This window comes from Callorhinus ursinus, unplaced genomic scaffold, assembly GCF_003265705.2.
Source record: "Callorhinus ursinus isolate GAN/ISIS: 27379988/994484 unplaced genomic scaffold, GSC_fseal_2.0 scaffold5, whole genome shotgun sequence".
Lineage (NCBI taxonomy): Eukaryota > Metazoa > Chordata > Mammalia > Carnivora > Otariidae > Callorhinus > Callorhinus ursinus.
Window position 1 is genome coordinate 46,544,466 of NW_027397067.1, and position 26,446 is coordinate 46,570,911.

General features: G+C 40.0%; 1 long non-coding RNA gene and 1 pseudogene across 3 annotated transcripts in view; both read right to left on the minus strand.

Moving 5' to 3' along the window:
• Nucleotides 1-1,345: 1,345 nt before the first annotated feature.
• LOC112823281 (large ribosomal subunit protein eL20 pseudogene) lies at nt 1,346-3,801 on the minus strand (annotated as a pseudogene).
• Nucleotides 3,802-4,097: 296 nt separating this feature from the next.
• The window catches only part of LOC112823282 (uncharacterized), a 109,723-nt gene continuing 87,374 nt past the window's right edge, over nt 4,098-26,446 (minus strand). For 2 of the 3 annotated variants that reach the window (XR_003207979.2, XR_003207976.2), the window contains one exon: nt 22,024-25,371. This is a non-coding gene — a long non-coding RNA (uncharacterized lncRNA). Of the gene's footprint in view, nt 4,925-22,023; nt 25,372-26,446 lie in introns of those variants that run through there. The other variant, XR_003207977.2, reaches the window with a different exon arrangement.

A 26,446-nucleotide genomic window follows, 5' to 3' on the forward strand; every position in this document is an offset into this window, starting at 1 on the left:
CTTTATTCTGATTATTCCTGTAAGTGTTAATACTCAGTGGGTGAAAAAAATACATGTGTGTATTTGGATTCTCAGAGCTATTCCAGTGAAAGGTCTAAAATTATTAACACAAGGAGATGAATGTTCATAAATCAAGGTCTCTATATGCCTGTTTCCTCATCTTTATAAAAATGAAGGTAATAAAACTACCTCTTTAGAGTTTCTGTGAGAATTAGATGAAGTCATAAATATAAAAGTATTTAGCACATGGCACTTAGTATTAGCTCAGTAAAAATGAGCTATTATCAATAGTGTTATTTTAAGATGAGTAGATATTGGATTCAGTGGCATTCAAGTGTGTCAAATTGTGTTTAATATTTTTGGCAGAATCTAGCCCTGAAACAGTAAGAAGATACAAAACATTTAAGCAGAGAGAAAACAGTAGGAAAGGCAACTAAGCACAAACTAACCCCTGTTGGCAGTGGACAGCCTATCTTTGCAGGTGCCCTCCTCCCCTCCACCCCCAACCCCCCGCCCGTTTTTTTGCCATCCATTCTGTTCAATGGTATTGTCAATTTAGCCCCATGTATGCTAGCCAAAAAACTCATCAGCAATTACCAAAAACAATTCTGTTTTTAGTATGGTTCCAATTTTAAAAATCCCATCTACCTTTGCCAGGGGAATCCCATCAGAAATGTGTTAGAAGACAAACAGTTATTTCCTGGCAAATGTGGTCAGAATCCAAAATGACTAATTAGAAGTCTGTGTGATGTAAAAAGGTGGACAAGAGATGACATGTAGTATCTTGAATACATCAACTGGTATTTGGGGCTAGAGGGAAGAATTTGTTACCTTGCTGAAATTCATACTTGGGAGTTTGAAAACAAAACAAAACAAAAGACCGTCACAAGTTTGGAGCTAAAATGACTGTGTCAAGCCAACATTCCTATCAGTGATCAAAGAGAATAAGATTTTAAAATAGTTGAATAACTAAGCAAGTGAGGAAAAGATCTGAAGTCTCAGGGTTAGTGATCTGTATTCAATTTCAATTTGTTTCTAGGGGTTTTATATCCTGTGATAAAATTAAAACTTTTAAACAATATATCTCAAGGACATGAGGGGAAAACTGAATAATTACTACAATGCTGTCATTTTGAGATTGTTCTGTTCAAATGAAGATTCTCACATGCTAAAGTTGTATTACAATTTATTTTTTACCAAGAAGAGGAATGTGCCCGATCCAGATTTTGTACAATGCTAGTTCCAAACATCACAGGAGCTCTTTTATTTTTATTTATTTATTTATTTATTTATTTATTTATTTATTTATTTATAAAAGATTTTATTTATTCATTTGACAGAGAGACACAGCAAGAGAGGAATCACAAGCAGGGGGAGTGGGAGTGGGAGAGGGAGAAGCAGGCTTCCTGCCAAGCAGGGAGCCCGATGCAGGGCTCAATGTAGGGCTCGATCCCAGGACCCTGGGATCATGACCTGAGCCGGAGGCAGACAATTAATGACTGAGCCAGCCAGGCACCTCACAGGAGCTCTTTTAAATGATCTCTGCTTTTCAGTGTTGAATAGAAGAGAAATAATTTGGGAGCAAGCATTTGAAGATTTAGAAACAATACTTGAGACATTCTATTTTCAGAAGTACAAATCTGCAGCACAATCAAATTCAAGGACGGATGACTAAAGTAGATGGTCAATCACCAAGATGTATTTCTTTTGTTTCCACCTTAATATTTTACTGATTTACAGACCCAATAGGAAAACAAGTATAGAGTTTTTCTTTTTCTTTAAAATGAACAATGGATTCTCCTGAAATACTACATTTAGAAGACTTACATAGGAAGTCTGGAGGAGAGAGGAAGTTCCTTTCATTCTATTCTCCTTCCAAAGCCCACTCCCATCTTGCTCCAATCTAAAAATGAGCACTGTTTTCTCTTTTTTTTTTTTAAAGATTTTATTTATTTATTTGAGACAGAGAGAATGAGAGAGAGAGAGAGAGCACATGAGAGGGGGGAGGGTCAGAGGGAGAAGCAGGCTCCCTGCCAAGCAGGGAGCCTGATGCGGGACTCGATCCAGGGACTCCAGGATCATGACCTGAGCCGAAGGCAGTTGCTTAACCAATGGAGCCACCCAGGCGCCCCAGCACTGTTTTCTCTTAATTCAGCTTCTAATGTACCTTTGCACTGATTTTTTCACAAGTGAAGGATTTCCAGCCTGAGGAACTAAATATATGAATATATGTATTTGCATAATGTCATAAAAATTTAAAACAAATGAAATAGAAAGAACCTCATAAATGACATTTCAGTAAGAGGTGATAAGAAAATTAATTCAAAACATTCATCTTTTAAACAGAAAATCCTAGAAAAGAAAATAGGTTTGCTATCGAAGACAAAGAACTTCCAACTAAAGGGTCTTATTAGAGGGTTTGATTTTTTGGGTCTTCCAAAGACCAAACACACAGTCATTCCAGATTTTGTCTTCCTATATAGTATCTGCTAATTTGTCCCTCTGTTTGACCTGACCAGTTCCGTGGTCTTTGACTCTGGTCGAACTCTGTCATCTCTAGGGCCTTTCCTTTCAGTAACGGCCCTCTGGATAAGATGCCTATACCCAGGAATTTGGTTCTACTTTTCTGCCCTCAGCAGCTCCAAATCTCCAACTTGTCTCCTAGGTCCCAAAGCCCAGTATTTACCAGATCTTGGCTCCATCCTACAGCACAGAAGATAGAACATACCTAACTGTCGGATTTTCCAATCATTGTTATCAACCCCAATATTGCGGAAATATCTGCGGATGTTTATGATGGTGTATTTGTATTATACACACATATCCAAATGTTTATACACACTGATACACAGAGAAAATTTAGGATAGCTCATAATTTAAAAAAAATTATTTTTTTCTGAGCACCCTGGTTTTCCCAAGGGGTTTATTTGGGCAGACCCAGGGACAGGGAGGCTCTGTATCTAAAAGAAGGTGTTGGGCCTCTTGGTGGTGAAGCCTGGCTTGTGCTGGCCATGCAGGACCCAGTGAGGCAGCGGGAACTTGATCTTGGAGTCCTGGAACTGCCTGACGGCTGGTCGGCGGCACTTGCTGCCTGCAGTCTCCTTCACCTTCATGATCTGGATTGAGTGGGCCTGGTGTGGTGCTAGTGCCCACATCTCAGCACAGGGGCACAATGCCTGCAGTGGTCAGCTCCCGGCCCGTGTTGTGGGAGCCCTTGTGGGAGTCATAGCACAGCCAGATGCCAACATTCTTTACCCACAAGGAAGATTTCTCCAACACCTGTCCACAGTCAAAAATTTCCCCTGAAGACTTCATCTTCTTCAGCTGAGACACAAAGTACCAAAAGCAGAACTTGGTGACCACATGATAAGGTGCAGAGATTTGCACCCGGTGGAGGGGTGGAGTGCGACATTTGGGGTGGGCAGGCAGCTCCTCACCACTTGCACTCTTGCCGTGTGCCCGAGGCCTTCAGGTCATTCTCTCTGCTCTCCCTGCCACCCCAGAAAGGATTAGAATAGCTCATAATTTTGATAGACACGACACATGTCAATCGTGTCTTTAATTTCCTTTCTTCTTTCCTCCTTTTTTTGTTCATTTGAATAACATATGTGACAGATGTCCATTGACAGATGAATGGTTAAAGAAGACATGGCAGATATATATACAATGGGATATTTCTCGGCCATCCAAAAGAATGAAATCTTGCCATTTGCAATGATGTGTGGAAGGAAAGAGAGTGTATTATGCTAAGTGAAATAAGTCAGAGAAAGACAAATATCATATGATTTCACTCATACGTGGAATTTAAGAAACAAAACTGATGAACATAGGGAAAAGGAAGGAAAAATAAAATAAGAGCGGGAGACAAACCATAAGAGACTCTTAACTCTAGGAAACAAACTTAGGGTTGCTAGAGAGGAGGTGGGTGGGGGGGATGGGGTAACTGGGTGATGGACATTAAGGAGGGTACTTAATGGAATGAGCACTGGGTGTTATATGCAACTGATGATTCTCTAAACACTACCTCTGAAACTAATAATACACCATATGTTAATTAAATTGAATTTAAATTAAAAAATTTAAAAGCAAAAACCATACTGGGTGACAAGAGAAAACAAATCAGACACAATCCATGTCTGAACAGTCACAGAAGTGAGAGAAAAATTTGAGTTGGATGCTTACTTAGCCTGTGACAAAGTTATATGCCACACTGGTGTTTTAAACGGGCTCATTGCCTAAAACCCTCAGAATTGCCTCTAATCACATGACCTTAACAGTCTATTGCTGCTTCCAATAGGTTTTCATCTTTGACCCCATTTCCAGCCTGGCTTCCATCACCTTTGCTTGCATACTGAGCCCTCCTACTCCTTTTCTATCCCACTCTCTTGATCACACCAATTCCAATCTGCCTGCTTTTCCATTCTAGCTTCTGAACTTTGCATACCAGCTAACCTCAAATTTGCAACCCCATTATTCATTTCTTACTGATTTCTAACATAGCTATTCCCAGCATTTCCTGTTCTTCTAAGTTCCTAATGTCCACATTCTTTGATAAATTTTGTTCAACAAATACAAATTGAGAATCAGCAATATGCCACCTGCTACACTAGGTGATGGGCATTACAGTAAGGGGACAAAACAGACCCAATCCCTGCCCTGACACATCTTACTGTCTAGTGAGGGAAACAAAGATAGCTTCCCACCCATGCTGCTTTGCTGGAAAGATCCAGGCCTCTGGCTATCATCAACCTCTTCGTCTTTGCTTTCTCTACGTCATCCCTCTTTGCTTCTTCTTTGTCTCTACTTTCCCTCCTATCCCAGAGGAAGAGTCAATCTTATTTACTTTCCCATATGAGCTCTTGAATTCATTCCCTTCTTTCCTCTTCCAATACCGTACTCCTTATGTTTCTTCATACTTTTTATTCTGAAATAAATGATATTATCTTAAACCCTTTAGACAGTCTGTATTAAATACAAAGCTGTATTTTGACTTTCTTTGATGGAAGAAATGCTGAGTACATTTGTTAATATCTTCAAATTCAGAATTGGCAGTTTCTTTGAGTGCTATCTGATATTTTTTTTCTTTTCGAAATCTGTGTTCTGTCCCAAAATAATCAGCATAGGAGCCAGTGGATTAACATTCTTGGATCTGGTCTAAACATTCTAATGAATAGTTCCTTAGCAGATATGTCAGGATCCCTTCTTTTCAGATGATTTTATTTGGATTACCTTCCAGGTACTTTCTATTTCTATTTGCTATAAAAAAAGTCCCACACATAGGGGTGCCTGGGTGGCTCAGTCGTTAAGCGTCTGCCTTTGGCTCAGGTCATGATCCCAGGGTCCTGGGATCAAGCCCTGCATCGGGCTCCCTGCTTGGCGGGAAGCCTGCTTCTCCCTCTCCCACTCCCCCTGCTTGTGTTCCTTCTCTCACTGTGCCTCTCTCTCTATCAAATAAATAAAGAAAATCTTAAAAAAAAAAAAAGTCCCACACATATAGGCTTGGTTTTTCAGTTTTTAATCTTAGATTGGGTAACAAATACAAGAAAAATTATTTTCCCTTTCTAATCTCCTAATTTTGGATTGGTAAAGAAGAGTATTTCAGTATCTAGGAATTCTTATAGAAATTTCCCGTTAGATTTAGTAATTACTTCTCATACACAATTTACTGCATCGATTCATGAAAACCTCTCTCCCATAGGTGATGTCACCCACTACTTTACTGTGATCATAACCTGGAAAATCCTGAGTGTATGGTCTTTCAATTCCAGTGCCTTATTTTTCAGAGAGAGGGTGTCAGAAACATCTGGTTCCTCTTTTTAAAATACTACTTTTAAAAAAGGGCACCACATGAAACAAGTTTGGGAAGGTAAAGAGAACATTACTGATGGCTTTATTTCACCATTGGTCTTCAAGCCAGCATTTCTTCTTCAGGGACACAGAATATGGGAGCAAGAAGCACTAATATATTGTATTTTTATTGCTGTTGATACAATTTGACAGTGAGTAGAGATTTGTGGGAAAACTGAGAAATAAATCCAGTCGAAGAGGTAGGCCCTTCAGATACTTGAGGTGTGGGTCCTACACTATAATAAGAATCTCAGACCTTGGTCCTTCTTTCAGGGTACCTTCAATACATGTATTACAGGAGACAGGATGCAGGGACTGTTGGTATCTACTCCTGGTACAATGTACCTTCCTTCTCTGGGTCAGGGAAGAGGCTCCACTTTTGACTACATCCTCAGTGTCCCAGTTGCCCATTTTCTTTAATGATCATGATTGGCACTTTCCCAGAGCCTCAAATGCCTGCGACCTCTTGGTAGAGAAGCAGGCTCAAGCTAATAGGAGAACAGCATTGGGGCCGAGAAAGCAGTGGAGATGAGCTGAAGCAAAGGAGCTAGCTCCAATCAGGGAGAGGTCAGCAGTTAAAATCATTGAGTCAAAGCGACAAGATGAATTTCAGCTCACTTTGTAGTGTGTCTATATGCAAAGGGTCTAGTCCAAGGGATCTGGGCAATGTGTAGGAGAAGCTTCTGGGGATGAGCATCTTAAGGCAGTAAGTGGGTATGTGAATCTTAAATGAGAGAGGCCCTTTCAAATTATGGAAGCAGATGTATAGCCCCATGAAAAGGGTCTTCTGTGAACCAGATGAGGGAGTCATAAGGGAGTCAAAATCCTAGATGACACAGCTGAAGTATGGAGGCCTTTAGGTCCAGTAAGGATGGAGTGGGGGACATCTAGAATCTGGGACTTGGGTCAAAGGCTCATCAGACCATTTGGCTACATGGTGATGAGTTAGAGCTCTGACAACTCTGCTGTAAAGTCCAGTCCAAATGTGACCAATCCCAAATGCCTCTGGAGCTATCCTGACTGATAGCTTTTCATTGGCCATGGGAGCGGTGTGGAACAGCTTACTGGCACCAGTGTCTGCTCATCTGGAATGGCAGGCAAGAAGCTAAAGTGGGGGCAAAGGTTGGCAGCAACTGACTTGGAACCACAGATCAAAGCTTATCATCTGATACACACGTCTGTGTACATGCACAACAGCTAGGGCTAGAAAGGCTGCCCAGTTATTAGTGGCACAACATATGACCAAGGCATTAGCAAGGAACAGAAACCAGATTATTCAGGAATAGGCATGAGCGCTGGCCCACGCATAAGCCAAAAACCAATTGGGTCAATGGAATACCAGAGGGTTTCCTTCTTTTGCAGCAAGGTCTACAGGCCTTATACCACCTGGTTCTAAAGTGCCACATTTTGGCAGAGCAAGTAACAGGATGGAGCCTGAAAGAAACAAGAAGAAAAGATTTAAAAGAGAAAAACTAGGAAGTTCCATTTTGTTGGCTCAAAAAAGTACCACTCGCATAATTACAAAAAGCCTGACTTGGCAACCATTCATGAGAAAAAGACCTGGGGATTTTGTTGGTAACAAGCTCAACATGACTGAGTTGTGATATGGTTGTTGCAAAACAAACAAACAAACAAACAAACAAACAAAACAAACCGAAAGCCAATGAAATCTTCAATTACATCAGCAAAATATAGTGTCCAGATAAAGGGAGGCAATGGTTCCACTGAACTCAGCAGTGGTAAGGTCTCATCTGGAGGCTTATATCTAAGCACCTTTTAAAGACAGACACATATAAACCAGCATGAATCCAGAGAAAGACAATTAGGCCATAGAAAAATCTGAAAACGATGTCACCTGATACATGATTAGAAAAACTGGTTGTGCTTGGCCAAAAGAGAAAAGACTGGGGCAGGAATGTGTCTTCCAACACATCAAGGATCGTCTGATGAGAGGAATATCTTGAAGGTTTGTTAATTCAGAGGACAGATGAGGACTGGGTTTCAGCGTACGGACAAGCAGACATTTAAAGAAGCAAACCCAGATGACGATAAAACTACTTTCCAAAATCATGAACTATCTGTTACTGAATATGTTCAGATCGAATTTGGATGGTCCTATAAGGAATCCTAATTTTGTGTATGTGGATTGGGCAGGGGAGGCCCATGTAAGAGGAGTAAGGGGGCTGGATTAGCCCTAGGAGTCCATAATTACTCTCCACCTCCAGTCTTTCCACCTGAACGCCATCCCTTCCCATTTCTTCCAGAGTTTGCTTCCATGGCCGCCCCTGCCTTGTCTAGTATCTTAACATTTTCTCCTTCCAAAAATCCTTTCCAATTTTTATTTTTTAAAGAAAGGAACAATCTTCATTTGATCTTTTGTTTTTGCTTAGAGTGGAGTGCTATTATTGCTTTTACCTGTTCAGCATCTTTGTATTTGGAAACGGTATCACGATTTCTTTGGGTGACTACCCCCTTTACTCTTGGGTCATAAGATTAGAGTGGTATTAACCACCACCACTCCTAGGGGTGATCATATGACCTTTGCCTGGCCTACTAGTGTTTCAAACAGTGATTAATTCAGGGATGGACATGTGACCTAAGCTGTCCAGTAAGTATCAATTCTAAGGTTTTTTTACTGGAATCATTAGGACCTGCTGGGACTACTTGTTTGTTCATTGTAAAGCTGGAGCTGCCAGAAGCCAGCATGTGGAAAGAGTCTGCAAGAGAATGAAGCCAGCACAGAAAAGTGGGTGTGGAGGTGGAGAAAGAGAAAGAATATCCTGATGATATTGTTGAATCTCTGGACTTTCCAGTTACTCAAGCCAATAAACTTCTTCTTTGGTTTAAATCTCTGTCTCTTGAAACCAAAATAGTCTGAACAATATGTTTGGGCTCTCTGTTTCTTTCTAACTTCTCTCGTTCTTCTCACTTCTTTACATGGTGTCCGGGGCCCATGGCAACTTGCCCGGCCCGCCTCACCAGCTGCATCTCTCCCAGCTGGCTTTGACACTGCTGTAGGCGCTCAGTGCTGGTGCGGAAGGGGCAGGCTGGCTCTGTGCCAGTCCTTCTGAAGTCTGACTCCCTTGCAACATTTTTGCAAGGAACCTTCTTTTCACTCCTACATGCTTTTGTCTCTGAGTCTTCCTTTCACATTAATTTGTTTCTCTCTATGGCTCTTCCATTTTTCTATTAAGTTAGCATCCTGGTAGTCATCTGAGATGTATTTATTAAGCACCTCCCAGCTGGGCTAGATGCTAGTGATTCAATGGGGAGGTCAACGTACATAGCCCCTGTCATCCTGGGCTGACAGTCCAGGGGAGAACTCTAACTGATGCAGCTGTATCCAAATCACAACTGGGAGAGAATCCAAGCAGCTGCCCTTTTGAACCTCGATTTCACACAATGTAGGAAAGCCGTCATCATACTCTTAAGAGTTACATTTTCCCATTGCAGATGTATGATACAAAATTCAAAAGGAACAAAAGTATAGAATGAAAATTTTCTGGAGGTGAAAACCTCTGTCTTACCCCTTCAGCACCCCTCCCCCCCCAGGCAACTATTATTAGTGCCTTATGTATCAATCAAAAACAAGTCTGTGCACATGCAGGCAAAGATATATATATATATATGTTCCCCACTCCCACCCCTTTTACAGAGTCTTGGCACCTTGCTTTTTTACTCAACAATGTATCTTGGAAGAAATGCTGTATCAGTACCTACAAAGGTACACTGTTCTTTTTAATGGATGAGTAATATTCAACTGTACAGAGACACCCTACATTACTTAAATGATCTCCTGTTGATATACCTTAGGTTGTTTCCAATACGATGCTCCTCCAAACAAATTTGCAACCATTATCTGAGTTATATATTATTTCATACTTATTATGAGTTATCTGTAGGATAAACTCCTAAAAGTGGAATTGTTGGATCAAAGAATATGTCTAATTTTCCATATTGATATCTATTGTCCACTTATCCCCCAAAGTGATCACATAAATTAACAGTCTATCAACAATGGGTGAATGCCTGTTTTCCAGCATCCTCTTTGACAAAGTCTATTATTAAACATTTTGGTCTTTGCAGATCTGTTAAGTGAAAATGCTAACTCATTTTCATTTTAACTTACATATTTTATTATGAGATTGAGTATCTGTTTGTGTTTAATATTCACTTGTATTTCCTTTCCTAGAACTATATGTTCATGTTCGTTGCCCATTTTACTATTAGATTGTTGACCTAGTGATTGGTATATACACTTTATATTTTATGGAAACTAGCTTCTTTTCTTCCATATGTGTTGCAACTTTTTTCTAGATTGCTATTTAACCTTTCACTTCATTTAAATATTTCTTTTTTTGCTTTGTTGTGTTTATTTTTGCCAAGAACATGACATCTTTTAATCCTCTCTCTTTTTCATCCTCTGTATATTGATAAGTCTTAAAATTTCTTCCTTTTTACTATTTTGTGATGGGGGGGAAATGAGCAGACCATTTATAAGTGAGGAAGTACAAGTGGCTAATAATAAGCACATAAAAATTTCATCCTCACAAACCAACAAAAAATATACAAATTGGTTTCATTTTTTTACTCTAGCAAATTAGCAAAGATAATTAGAGTGAAACCAGCGTTGCTATACTCTGTTGGCAGGAGTGCAAATTAGTTCAATACTTTTGGAAAGCAAAATTCTCAGTAAATAGCAAGAACTTTAAATTTTTGAAAACTCTTTATTCAGTAATGGCACATCTAGAAATTTATCCTATGGATGTACCATCAAGATGGACAAAGATTAATGCCTGAGATGTACAGGGGAAGAATTGAAAGCAATTCATAAATTATTTTCCTACAAGTAAATCACAGTGTAGTCCTACCAACGAAGCCCACACAGCTACCGAATTAAAGCTCAAAGCTATTAATGACGCGGGAAAATTCTCACACTCTTATAGTAAAGATGGGATACAAACTTGCTTAGACCACTAACTGCATTAAAATAAATGAAAAACTGGGAAGAAATGTCAAAGCAGTGGTTTACTTGTGTTTAGAAAGATGATGCATGAAATTTTTCTCCTTTTTACTCTTCTGTGATTTCTCAAATTTTATAATGTGCATGTATTATATAGTCTGATAAAAATCAAAATCAAAATAAGCACACACGAAAGGAATGTAAACCTATTTCTAGGATTTGTTCTTTTTCTTTGTGCTTCCGCAGTGACCACATAGGCCTTTATTTATTTGTCTTCCACATTGGGATTGTTGTATTACCCAGTCTTGCCTCCTCTGGTCTCCTCCAATACTCTGTTAGATTACTGGAGAACACTATCATTACTCAAGACCCCACAACATCTTACTCCCTACCGCATGATGTTTACATGACTCAGGCTAGCACATCAGCCCTCCGTAATTTGGCCCCACTCTACTTAAATCATCCAAGTGGATTTCCTGCTACTCTCCAGGGACATCCTGCACCCTAGAGTGGTCTTGTCACCGTGCCACCCCAGGCCTTTTCTGTGACTCTGCTCACTCCGTGCACTGTTCTGGTGACTGCCTTCCTCCTACTCCCTTTGTGCCGCTCTTTTACATATCCTTAGGAGGCTCCATCTCCTCCATGTCGACCTTCCGCCCTGGCCCCCCTTGGTGGAACTCTCAGAGCCTGTCTTTTTCATCCCAGCTGCAGCCTAATGCCTCACGGTTCTGCCACCATTTCTCATGTGCTGAGGTGGACTCCCCAGCTGTTTTGAGAACTCTGTGAGGGCAGGCAACGCTAATCATAACCTTCTTTTCTCTTCCCACTTGGTTTCTGCCAAGTGCTGAGCAGAGGGAAAGCCCTGGCCAACTCCTGAGGAGGCTGCTATGATGAGCAGGTTCGTGGGCAATGGCCTCTTCTTTCCCCTGTTCTTTCCAGAGGCCTCTCTTCCGAGGAGGCCTGGCCCAGTGGCAGAAGCAAATTAGAGGAAGCCCTGGAATGGTGGGGTTCTCAACCCTGGCTACCTATTATAAGCATTTGGGGAGCTTTAAAAATATAACTGCTTGCTCTCTTCCTTCCCCCGCCCTGCTCAGAAGTTGAGAATTTAACTGGTCTAAGGCAGGACAGCACTGATGTGTTCTCTAAAGCTCCCTAGCTGTCTCTAATGGTTTCACTAACTGAGCCCTACTGCTTTCAGGCCCCAGCCCTTTTGGCATGCATCCCTTCCAGTACTTTCCTGTCTTATTTCCAGGCAGGAAGTCATCCTAGCACTGGCCAGAGACTCCAAAGAGACTGTCTTTAGATAAATGCCCTGGCATCAGCTATAGCCTTTGTTGTTTTTCAGAGGTGTTTACTTTCAAATTGACAACTGTCTGCATTGGAGCCTGCTCTGAAGATTGCCTTGTATGGGTTGCCTTTCAGTCTAGGCACCAAGGGAAGCTAATAAACAGACAGGCCAGCACTAGGGTTAAAATAAGCTCAGATCCCCCCAAACAAAACACTACTGTTATATGGTACAGCAATCTGATCTGGCCGAAGCAGTTTGTTTCATATGGACATGCAATACATAATTTGTGTGGCAGAGCTAGATAAAAACATCAAAGAAAAGAGAATATATATGTACAAAGAGGAAAATCTCAACCATTATCAACTATTATAAAAATTTAACTCATGTATTAGTACACAGCTTACTTATTTATATAATAACAAAAGCATCAATAACATTTTTTAGCACTCTCTATGCACCAAGTACATGTTCTAAGATTTTGTGTGTTTTTTTGATTGTTTCATTAATCTGACAACCCTACGAGATAGGTATTATTATTACCCTCATTTTATAGATGAGGAAATTGAGGCACTGAATTACTAAAGAACATGCTAGCTGGGAAGTATCAGAGTCAGGATTAGAAAACTTTCAAGGCTTCTGTTCTTAACAACTTTCTAAGACTAATTCCTATTTCAAAGGAAAATGAGATTTTTTTTGATATCCATAGTTTCTCAAATATCTGCATATGTATTAAATACCTTCCATTATTTTGCTTTTATAATTCTCAGTGAAAATTCTTCTAAAGTATGCTATATGCGTCACCGCTTCTTAAATAGAGGAAAGTGAACACAATTTAAACTTTTCTTAAAGACTCCATGCAAGCATCATAGACTTTACTTACTTGGGGGAGGCTACCTGGAGCCTGATCCTCTCAGGTTTTTTAAATCGCAGAATTAGGTAGTGCTGACCCACTGCACTGGATAAGTGCGGTGGCCAGCTTTTTCCTCAGCCCTTTCTAAAGGTAACTAGCTACACTGCTCACAGACCTGGCTGAGGCATTAGCCCCAGATGGCTGTGCTCTGTTCTGCGCACGCCTTGGAGTTCCTCAGCCACAGCTGATGGCACGGAGCGGACACCTGCCCTAAAGCAGCCGTGTTCCAGGCTGGCCAGAATTCTACAATATGAACCAGTGGGAGAAGCTTAGCCAAAAATGGGCAGTGTGGTCCAGATTCTCCCTTTGGGGAATTTGCACTGGGAATTGCTAGTTAGCGGTGGGAGCTAAGAGGACATGTATAGAGAGAGCTGATGGGGGAGAAAAAACCAAAGTTATGAGGAGCTAGATACGGTGGTACATGGGCGCTGCGCTGTAGGAAAGAGAGAGAGAGCAGGAGTCACAAACTCGAGTACCTTCAGCAGTCCGGCAGGCTGTGTGGCTGAGAGAAGAGGACGTGGCGAAGGTCATGGGGCCCAGTAAAGATTCCAGGGACTCCCAAGTTCATGTCCCACCCAAAGACTGGAATTCTCAACAATGTGGAGGCACCATGCTGGCCAAACAAAATGAGTCTGCAGGTTGAAATAGGTCAAGAAATGGCCGTTTACACATTCCAAAGAGAGGGTGAGGAAGCCAGTTAGATATGGCCAGCCGCAGCCGGAGGGGACAGCTGAGTCACATAAATAAGGGATCACTGAGGTGATGATGTGCGAGCTCCTGATGCTGAAGTCCTGGGGTAACCTTGGATTCTTTTTTTTTTTTTTTTTAAGATTTTATTTATTTATTTGACAGAGAGAGAGAGATAGCGAAAGCAGGAACACAAGCAGGGGGAGTGGGAGAGGGAGAAGCAGGCTTCCCGCAGAGCGGGGAGCCCAGTGCGGGGCTCGATCCCAGGACCCTGGGACCATGACCCGAGCAGAAGGCAGACGCCCAACGACTGAGCCACCCAGGCGCCCCGTAACCTTGGATTCCTGATGGTGTCTTGGTTCCAGTCTTCCTGAGGTTTGGCTCGGTGACGGTGCCTGTTCTTCCAGAGGCTTGGTGATCTGGCCTTCAGTGGTTCCCATGAGGCCCTCTGGGGCTGAGATCCCTGTTTTCTTCGTTCCTTATAACTCCTTCCCCTAATATTAGATGTAACTTGAGCTGTTCCTCGGAACTAATTGAGCCTAAGGAAAACACTCTACACGGCCCCAGATTGCTCTCTTTTTTCCCCCTTGGAATTATTGTTCTCCTATTTATAGTTTTTCTGTTTCTCCTTTGCTGCTAGGCTGTCAACTGTCACTTTTTATTGCCATAGTGTGTTTGCTTGTACTAGCCTTTCTGTCTTTGTTATTAAGGCTACTTGTAGACTTGGACTTTAGATCTGGAAGCCTGATGGAATTGAAGAAAACTGTAAGTCAACGGGCAATTAGAGAAGGGTGAATTTTATAGTATGTCAATTACATCTCAACAAAGCTGTTACACAAAATTAAATAAGCAATGAAAGACTTTTAGTGTCGTGTGAGCTTTAGTATATGTATTGGAAATGCAATTTGTTCAGATGTCTTTCTTGTTTACTTTTATACTTTTGGCTCTAGTCCAATCAGTGAATGTCTTACTAAAATATCCCTCGGTTCTGAGGAACCAAACACAATGGAGCCAGCACAAGTAAAGGAAAGGAGATTTATTTTAAGACATTATACAGAACTCAGCTGAAGAAAGTATGCACGGTCAGACAGATCTCTCTCATTCTGTCTCTTTCTTTCCCTCTCTCTGACTAGCTGTTTGGTCTCCTAATCTCTCTTCATCCTTGTTTCACATCTGTTCCATTTTCCTCTCTGCTGACTGGTTATTCTGCTTCTCTGTAAGGATTTTAGTTTCTTTTCCCTCCTAACACTGGCTAGCCCATGACTTTGGGTTGCCCTACTGCCAGTTTTGACAATGACTCTTCATGACCTTGCATCTTCATTGCCAACAACATCCAATTCCGCCTCCATGTCTTTGAAAATGTGATTGACCCAGTTTGAGCCTGGTGTCTCTGCTCCTGGTCAAATCAGCTGGTCAGAGAGCTAGTTAGTAGAGCAGGGCTCCAATTCCTGAAAGAATGCCCTCACAGTCTGCAGGCAGCAGGCTCTCTGAAGAGATTTTGACAGGGAGGAAATGATTGGCATTTCCACCTGGGTGAAATTTCTAAATTTCTGAGCTCTATTTTATTACATATTTCCTTTTCCTCTTCCTTGTTTTTCTCCATTCAGTGCTTAGAGTCCTGCTAACAATAACCAATTGTTGGTGGTATTACCTATCACCATCTGGAATTGGTCAATGGTCACTATCTTGATTTTCATTCATATACAAATATGAAATATTGAGGGCAACAAGATAAACCTCTTCCGTTCTTTTTTTTAAGGTTTTATTTATTTATTTTTGAGAGAGAGAGAGCACTCGAGAGAGTGTGAGCACGGCACGAGCAGGGGGTACGGGCAGAGGGGAAGCAGGCTCCTGACTGAGCAGGGAGCCCAATGATGCGGGGATGCGGGGATGACGCGGGGCTCAGTGATGCAGGGCTCCATGCGGGGCTCCATCCCAGGACCCTGGGATCATGACCTGAGCTGACGGCAGACCCTTAACCAACGGAGCCATCCAGGCGCCCCCTCTTCAGTTCTTTCTTATCACATCTTAGGATCCTACTACTCAACTATCTTTGTAAAACTTTAGTTCATGTTCAACTAAATACAATGCATATTTCATTTTTAACAATATAGCTACGAGCTGTTGTTGGTGTTTCAGTGCAAAACCCCTTTAAACCCCACATTGCATCTACATGGGGATGCTTTCCTGACCAAAAAGTTGTCACTGTTGTGAGAATGTTTTGACAGTTTGTCTAAAATCACTACTTTGTATCATGTTTCCTTCCCTTCACAAATGTATGAAATAATTACGGGTCAACTACTGGTGGAAGAGTTTATTATTAGATTTTCAAAAGATGCCAAGCGTTAGAGGAAATTTTTCTTCCAGGCCAAGACAGGAACAGTTCTATTTCAAAAACAATAAAATGCAAATTAAATGTTTTTCCATTTTTAATGGAGCATTGAATGGTTGACAACATTTTTTTCACATGTGATTGAACTTAATACTCAAAATAACATGCTGAGGTTAGTACTGTAGTATCATTTTGTAGCTGGAAAACAGGGTCAGAGAGGTTACAGGACATGTCCAAAGTCATATATGTGCCAGATAAACACTAAAGCCTTTTTGCTCTTAATCTTGTGGGTTTTGCGTGGCACTTTGCTTTTCCTTTGCTTTATCCCTAATGGTTTTTGGGGGAGGGGGCACTAGTTAACTATTTCCAAATCTGCTAATTCTTAATATAAACTCCTCTGTATAATCTCAGTTGGGTTTCTCTAACTCCAAAGCCCATACACTTTATGATATAACAAAACTACTGCTACATTATTTATGCTGAATTAAGAGTGATGGATTGAGAGTTGCCACAGCCTAAAATAATGTTAGACCAGTCCCTCACAGTTGAAATCACACACACTATTTTTTTAAGTTTTTTTTTTTTAAAGATTTCATTTATTTATTTGAGAGAGAGATAGCAAGCGAGAGCAGGAGCACTGGGGAGAGGGAGAAGCAGGGCTCCTCGCTGAGCAGAGAGCCAGATGCGGGGCTCGATCCCAGGACCCTGGAATCCTGAGCTGAGCTGAAGGCAGACGCTTACCGACTGCGTCACCAGGCGCCCCCACACGTACTACTTTACTTGTAATAACAGTGTATCCCTTTCTAACTCTTTCTAACTTTGTCAGGGATATATAACCCTAATTATGGAGATTAAAATAAAATGTAAATCTCTAATGAAACCATTCTTGCAAGGAGTTACTGGTAATGCTATCTAAAAGGAGCAAATCAGTCCCCTAGATGAGACTGTGGTTGTGTGGTTGTGGTGGTTAGGATATTAGTCTACTTAAAAGAAGAAATGTTTTTTAAGGAGATAAGTGCATTTGCTAGTTATACAGCGAATAGATCCTATTAACTACCCAAAGGGTTATTATCACTAAAGTAGGTAAATAGGGCTTCTAACTTAGAAAACCCTCCTTAGTCTTAGCCTTTCAAATTATTCTTGGTATACAAAAGTAGTATAATGATGCAGCTTTTTAAAAGTCTCTAATTCAGACTTTTCGTGAATTTAGCTTTTTTTTTATTGCTTTCCTCTCTATTGCTCATCTCTAAAATGAGCAAGATTTTGCTATGTTTATTATTTTACAAAGGGCAGACATGAGATTAGAATTTAGGTCCTCTGTGTTCACAATTCACTGAATTTTGTTTGTTAATATTACATTTAGTGCTTATAACAGGATTTTCAGGACTGTGCCAAGCAAAGGAATTTTAATAGTTCTTATGGTTTACAGAGTATGAGCAAGAAATGACCCACATGTAATAAAATACTAAGAAACAGAGGGGCACCTGCCAACACATGAGTTATTTTTATTTCAAATCACTACTTCTTTGTGTGACTATATTCCTAATCTCTTTGCTTGGAGGCTTTTGGGATCACTTGAGGAAGAAAAATAATCTAGACACTTAGGCAACATTTTAAGAGAGAGGAAAGCAGGGACAGCTGAGGGAAAGAGCTGAAGGGTTGAAGGCTACAGGGCAGAACTGAGAGGAAAAGAGAGAGATAAAAAAAAAAAGTAGAGAAACAGAGCATTAGATTTCTGTTTAGACTGAAAGGATTAAAGTAGATGTTAAGAAGAAGTGAGAGGTTATTTAAATAAGACCGCAGCATTGGAAAACTTTGAATGTATAGAGAGGTAAATAGTCGCCTTTTCACATACGAGTTTGCGGAAGTGTGAATTAAAATTAAATGTGTAAAAGCTAAACAATAGAATTATATGTTTGAAGGGAGGATTTTATTCCAGAGTATAAATCGAAATCGTGTGTATCTGTAACTACATGTCTGTAGCTATGGAGAGACATAAAATTTATATTCATAGTTACATATAGAACTTCTTAGATATAATCTTTGGTAATGTGGTTCTACCATTTTACTCATATTCTCGATTCTGTATTTTTGTATTTTTCCATCACAACCGAATAAAAATTAACCAGCTGAAGTCTAAAAAGCATTTGGGGAACGTGAAGATTTGTTCCTTTCTGACAGTCACGGTTATCTTAAGTTTGTAAGACCAATGCTTCTTATTCCTATTAGTAACACTTTTATTTTATATTTTACACTCTTTCAATAAAATAAAGGCAAAATGCAATAAATGATTCAAATAATTGTCCAAACACTCTGAGACAGAGAAAGATGGCAGTGTGTTTGAAACTGACCTGTTGTCTACCAGGCAGGTCCCCCCACTGACCACAAATAATCATTTGAAACAATGAATCTGAGATGCAAAGGATACAGGTTTGGCATGTGGAGGCAATTTAGGGGCATCATTTAATATATGACTGTGGAATGAAGTCAAGGAAATCAAGTGAAAGGTCTAAAGCTGAAATTATTTCTTCAGGAATACTTGCAATGTATTTGGATGTATATTAATAAAAAAAACTACAAGAGATTAGGAGAATATTTTTTAAGTAAAGGAAAAAGATAGTAGAAATTTATTCTGAAAAAAGCAAATGTCTTAGTAAATGTTCAAAAGATTTGGGGCATTTTTATCTTAATCTCCATCGGGCTAAGTGCCTTGGACTTGGGAAGCCTTGAGAGACACCCGGCAATTTATTTCCCTTCAATGGGCTTCATTTTCCACACCTGACAAATGAGAAAATTATTCCTTTTTGGATTGATGTAAATATCTGCAGGAAAAGTACATGAAACTCTAGTGCAGTGACTGACACAGAGTAGGCCCTTAATAAATGGCAGCTATTAGATGGATATTTTAAGGAATAGTGACTTCTGACGATCATGGACTGCTGTGACCATAGTTAGCAGAAGGCTACTCTGATTGGCACTGGGGGAGAGTCATACCAATAGCAGCAGGAGTTATTCTGTGGCTTATGTCTGCAAAAGCTGGTTTACAGGTAATATTTTTCAAGAACAGGAATCTTACGGTAGTAATATTTTCAGGATACTTTCCCTTCATCACCCTGGGAAACGGCTTTTGCGTTCATACTCTTCTTTCCCGTCCTGCTGCCCCTGCCCATACTGAGGTTCATACTCCTTAGCCATCACCATGGCAAAATCTTCTAACTAATCCCTGTCTCTAAACTCTTCCCTCTACACATGGCCTCGAGTCAAATCCTTTCAAAACTGACTTATTATTTACTTGTCCCTTAAGAACCTGTGATAGCTCCCTAGTGTGTACCAAATGAAGTGTCTGTCTTCCTTGCTGTCTTGATTCTGCCTTCCTCATGAGGACCCCCGCCCACCTCTGCAGCCCTATTCCCTCACACCCTTGCCTCTGAAACCCTATCCTACTGCCACACGATAAAAGAGATGTTTCCAGAATAAATCCTGTACTTATGACTTCTGAATCTTGACTTTTTCTGCTTTCTGTTTTCTTAGTCTAGAATGTCCTTTCCCTGGGTGGAATTCCAATCATCTGCCAAGGGTCAGTTCAAACCCTATATCCTCTGATGAGTAGTATGCTCAGCTGGAATCAGTTGCTTTCTTCACTGTTCCTATATATAACTTTAAGTCCTATACTATGCTGTATATTGTGATAATGAATTTGTTTCCTTTCCAGACTGTAAGCTCCTTAAAAGCAGGCAATTTTCTTACTCATCTTTGAAAAATTTCCCTCCTGTAAACTATTGAAAGATGACTGAAGTTATGTACATGGTAAGCGACTAAGGTATAGCCTCTCCTGAGGACTAGGAACTGTATCTGAGGTCCTTCTCATGACTGTAGGTTTTTGTCCTATTAAGGTACTTTTCTAGAAGCATGATAGGACAGACACTGCCAGGATGGTTCAACACATGCAAGCCAGTAAATGTGATATACCATCACATCAGTAGAATTAAAGATAAAAATATGATCACCCCAGCAGTTGCAGATAAAACATTTGACAAAATACAACATCCTTTCATAATAAAAACTCTCAACAGACTGGGTATGGAAGGACCATACCTCAACATAATAAAGGCCATATATGACAAGCCCACAGTTAACATCATACTCAACGGTGAGAAATTGGAAGCTTTTCCTTTAAGATCAGCAAGAAGACAAGGGTGCCCACTCTTGTCACCACTCCTATTTAACATAGTATTAACCAGAACAATCAGGCAAGAGAAAGAAATAAGACGCATCCAAATTAGAAAGGAAAAAGTGCAGCTGTCTTGTTTGTAAATGGTATCTTATATATAGAAAATCCTAAAGACTCCACCCAAAAACTGTTATAACTAATCAATGAATTCAGTAAAGTTGCAGGATACAAAATGAACATACAGAAATCAGTTGCACTTCTATATACTAACAATGAAATACCTGGAAAAAAAATAAAACAATCCCATTTACAATCGCATCAAAACAATGAAACACTTGGAAATAAATTTAACCAAAGAGGTGAAAGATATATACACTGTAAATTGTAATCCTTTGATGAAAGAAATGGAAGAAGCCACAAATAAATGGAAAGTTATCTCATGTCCATGGGTGTGAAGATTTAGGATTGTTAAAATGTCCATACTACCCAAAACCATCTGTAGAGTCAATGCAATCTCCATCAAAATTCAAATGGCGTTTTCCACAGAAATATTAAAAACAATCCTAAAACTTGTATGAAACCACAAAAGACCCTGAGTACCAAGGCAATCTTGAGAAAGAAGAATAAAGCTGAAGGCATTATACTTCCTGATTTCAAAGTGTATTATAAACCTGTAGTAATCAAAACAGTACTGGCAGAAAAATAGACTCATAGATCAATGGAACAGAACCAAGAGCCCAGAAATAAACTTGTGTATATTCAGTCAACTAATATTTGACAAGGGAGTCAAAAATACTCAATGAGGAAAGGATAGTTGTTTCAATAAACGGTGTTGGGAAAACTGAATAATCACATTCAGAGGAATGAAATTGGACCTCCTACCTTACAAAACTCACAAAAATTAACTCAAAATGGATTAAAGACTAAAACACAAAACCTGAAACCATAAAACTTCTGGAAGAAAACACAGGGGAACAGCTCCTTGACACTGGTCTTGGCAATGATTTTTTTGGATAGGATACCAACATTTGACAAGCAACAAAAGCAAAAATTAACAAATGAGACTACATCAAACTAAAAACCTTTGGCACAGCAAAAAAAAAAAAAATTAACAAAATGAAAAGGCAACCTACTGAATGGGAAAAATATTTTCAAATCATATATCTCATAGGGGTTAATATCACAAATATACAAAGGAACTCATACAACTCAATAACAAACAACATAAACAAGAAAAACAACAACAAACCAAAATAAAAAAACAAAACAAAACAATCCAATTAAAAAGTGGGTAGAGGGACCAAATAGATGATTTTCCAAAGAGGATACACAAATGGCCAATGGGTACATGAAAAGGTGCTCAACATTACTATTCATCCAGGAAAGGCAAATCAAAATCACAATGATATGTTATCTCATACCTGTTAGACTGGATATCATCAAAAAGATAAGAGATAACAAGTGTTGGTGAGAATGTGGGGAATAAACTACTAATACATGCAAAAACATAGGTGAATCTCAAAAGCATTATACTAAATGAAATAATCCAGACACAAAAGCTCCTGTTTGATTCCATTACATGATATTCTGAAAAAGTCAGTTTATGGAGATAGAAATTAGATCAGTGGTTGCCAAAAACTGGCAGTAAGAGAAAGGGGACACAAAGGAACTTTTTAAAATTTGTCATGGTTAGGGCCGCCTGGGTGGCTCAGTCGTTAAGCGTCTGCCTTCGGCTCAGGTCATGGTCCCAGGGTCCTGGGATCGAGCCCCGCATCGGGCTCCCTGCTCAGCGGGAAGCCTGCTTCTCCCTCTCCCACTCCCCCTGCTTGTGTTCCCTCTCTCACGGTCTCTCTCTCTGTGTCAAATAAATAAATAAAATCTTAAAAAAAATTGTTGTGGTTAATATGTGACTGTGTATATTTGACAAAACTCATAGAGCTGTATGCCTAATATAATAAACCTGAAAAAATATGTATCCTAAGAAAAAAAAGCCCTTCACCATTCATCCTACTCTCAGAGGTCTCTGAGGGAAGAGAGTTTTTCTGCGTAGTTTGCATTCAGCTAATACTTATTTACTGCTTATTATGTGTCAAGTGTGCATGAATTGTTGGAGACCAAGGCGAGCACGACAATTTGTCTTTGTCTTCAGTATATTAACTTGAGGGTTAGTTACAACCTGGTCTTATTCCTTTTCTTTTCTAGCCATCTTTACGAAGAGTCAACTAAATGTAATGCCCATATTTCATCTTCCTACAGTCTAGGTTTCCCCCCTCCATTTTAGTAAAATTCCTTTTGGTAGGTGACCAAAGACTTCTAATGGCCAATTCAATGGAGGCTCTTCAGTTCTTACTTTATTTGACGTTCTACTGATATGAGAACTGTTCATTCCATTCTCCCTGCAAACTCTTTCTTTCCTTGATCTAGGAGGCACCGCTCTGTCCTGATGTTTGATTTTTCACAGACTTCTACAATGGCTATTCTTCTACCCAGTAATTTTCAGTGTTCCCCAGCACCCTAATCTCTTAGGGTCTTCTCTCTTCTTCTTCTTCTTCTTTTTATTTTTAGTAGGTTCCATGTGGGGTCTGAACTCAGGACCCTGAGATCAAGACCCAAGCTGAGATCAAGAGTCAGATGCTTAGCTGACTGAGCCAGCCAGGAGCCCCTTGGGTCTTCTCTCTTCCTACACCATGTTCTTCTTAGGAAGCTGCCCATACTTTCTCAAGAATTCAACTAATATGTATGTATCTAGCTAGAAATTTTTGTTCATCTATAACAGAGACCCCCCAAATAGTGGCTTCAACAAGGTACAAGTCTGAACACAGGCAGTCTAAGGCTGGTGCAGAAGCTTCATGGTGTAAACAGGGACACAAGTTTCTATCTTTCTGCTCTGGTATCCTTTATTTGAGGATCTCATTTGCAAGGTCCAAGGTGGTCTAATCTGACAGATGGGCCTTCAGCCTAGAGGCTGCAGGAAGCGGGGATGAAGATGAGCACCTGCCCCTCACCCCTGTGCTTTTAAGGACGATTCTTGGAAATTCCACAGAATGCTACAATGAGAATTTAGTCACAAAATCACAACTAGACTGGGATAGAGGGCCCCTTATTTCTGACAGTATATGTCCAGCTAAAACTGGAGGTGCTGGAAAAATCACCACTTGGTAACCATCCTAGTAAATATTGATCTGGATAAGCATCATCAGAGAATGTTCAGTCTGGCGAGGAATGTTTGCTGAAAAGCAGAACATTTATATGGCCTTACAATATTTCCCCACAGATTGCTTATTGGCCACAAAGGGGGAAGTAGTAACTACACAGTGGAGAAACCAGACTGGGTGATCAAGATGAACATAACCAATGAGGAGCAGCCAGACATCATGTGGCCTCCAGGTGTGACCCTGGGAAGGACATGACATTGCTTATGTGGTATTCCATCTGGAAATGCATAACCTGAATCTAATCATGAGAAAACATCAGATAAACCCAAATTAAGAAACAGTCTATAAAAGAACTGACCTGTACTTTTAAAAAAAAAAATGTCAATGTCATGAAAGATAATGAAAAGCTGATGAACTGTTCCAGATTAAAAGTGACTAAAGAGACATAACAACCCAGTACAATTCGTGATCCTGAACTGCACCTCCTACTGCAGGAAAACAAAATGCTATAAAGGACATTACTGGGACATTTGGTTAAATTGGTGGAGAGATTTCAGAGAGAAAATGAACAGGGCCTGATGACTAAGTGTGCTGATCTGTTTTTTTCTCTCTGTCCCCAGGGCCACTACCTTAGTTCAGGTTCTCAGCATCTCTCCCCTCAGCCCTTTTATAGAATTTTCTAAGTAATATAACCAAGTCTTTCATCTTTCGTCTTTCTCTTCCAATCTGTCCTCCATATTGTCACCAGAGTGATTTTTTGAAGCACAGATCTGATTATGCCATATTCCTTGTCTTTGTCCATTCGGGCTGCTCTCACAAAAATACTATAAACTGGATGGCTTATGAACAACAAGCATTTCTTTCTCAAAGTTCTTGAGGCTGGAAGTCCAAGATCGTAGTGCCAGCAGATTGAGTGCCTAGGGAGAGCCTGTTTCCTCATTGAGGACTATCTTTTCCTCATAACTGCATATGGCAGAAGGGGTGAGGGAACTTTCTTGGCCTCTTTTATAAGGGCACTAATCTCATTCATGAGGACCTGAATCACATGACCTAATCACCTCCCAAAGCTGCCACCTTCTGAAATCATTATGTTGGGGGTTAGGATTTTAACATATTAAATTGGTGGGAGAGACACAAAGATTGAATCTATAGCACTACTAATTAGAAAGCATCTGTGGCTTGTATTGCTTACATTTACCCTGCTGCACAAGACCCTTCTCTATGTGGAGACAGAGCTCCTGTGGGCTGTTTCTCTCCTGCACTCCCATCTCAAATGGCTCTAGTATGATCAGTCTCTCCACCGTCACAACACAACACCCAGGATGACATATGAGGCCAAGGATGAGATGGAATAAGCCAGCAACATGGAAAGTAATTTTGAAGCTTTTACCTAGTTTTGAAATATAGGCTGGACTATCATCTGAAAGGACACCATTAAATTTTTTTAAAGGAATTAATTTTTCAGAGAAATAAATGTCTACTGTTTGTGCCAACTCAAAGGAAAGGGCAAATGAAGATGGGCTTGTTGGCTGACTTCCATTCTAAAATTTCCTGTGAGGCTATTAGATGCAGCCAGCTAAGGATCTCATTATCTTGGTCAGAATTATTCTATCAACAGTCCTTTTTTTTTCTGTCACAGCTGGTGCTGAGAGCCATATGTCATAAAACTCCCTGTACTCCCAAAGTTTAAAGCCCTTGCTCAATGGAAAATAAATCACTGTTGTTGAATCAAGTGACCCATGGGGTTCCCCAAAGAATTTTCCTTCGTATTTTATAGTTACATGGTGAAAAACCCATGATTTTTCTTACCCGTGTGGCTTTTTGCCCATTTCCCATCTGCTTACTCCTATAATTTTTCCAAAATGTTACTCCATCAATCTGTTCAATAAACAAAGATTGCTTACCTCACTTGCTCTCAGGAATAAGGAAGCTTCACAGGAATTGCATTTAGTGATGAGTTGACACAATTCTTTTCCTCTGGACTTATCAAATAAGATGACCAGTGAACAAATACTTGTCTAGAATTGAAGACAGAAGATCCAGCTATTATATATTAACATCTAGTCTACAGGACACAATAATATAGTCAAACGTACATTTTTAAGGCATCAGCTTTAATTATTATTAAGCATTCTCTTAAAAGTCAAGGGTATATTAACTTAATGAATAGTGGGAGGGGATTGGGACTACAATCGTGATTTGCTGGGTGAAGATTATTCTTTCTGTACCACGTATTCTGTCAAGTCAAGTAAAATTGTACTTTGTGACCAAACACCACGCTCATCTCCACATAGGAGAGATGGTTTACAGAACTCCTAATAGCTTTGTGTTCCAGAGGGATTCTACTACGTTATTTTATAACTAACCGATGTGTTTGGTATGCCTCTATTTCTACTTTGCTCTGTGAATTACAAAAGTCACTTACCTTGTATTCTTGGAGTAAGTGAAGTAATATATTATCTGTGTCAACAGCAATTTCTAAGCCACAGATCCATGTAATCTAAGTTTTATCCCTAGACGCTTACATCATCCAAGATTTACAATTAGAGTCCAGAAAATTGATGAAGAAATCTGAGTTATTCTCTTACTTTCCCAGAGAATACTACTAGCTCATCAATATTTATGCGAGTTTCCAAAGAATTGCCCCAAATCGTATGTGTTAGATACTCCCAGATACAACAAATTAGTGATTACTCTTTTAGAAGATTTTTTTATTATGTTATGTTAATCACCATACATTACATCATTAGTTTTTGATGTAGTGTTCCATGATTCATTGTTTGTGTATAACACCCAGTGCTCCATGCAGTACGTGCCCTCTTTAATACCCATCACCAGGCTGACCCATCCCCCCAGCCCCCTCCCCTCTAGAACCTCAGTTTGTTTCTCAGAGTCCATAGTCTCTCATGGCTCGTCTCCCCCTCTGATTTCCCCCCCTTCATTCTTCCTCTCCTTCTATCTTCTTCTTCTTCTTCTTCTTCTTTTTAAACATATAATGTATTCTTTGTTTCAGAGGTACAGGTCTGTGATTCAACAGTCTTACACAATTCACAGCATTCACCATAGCACATACCCTCCCCAATGCCTGTCACC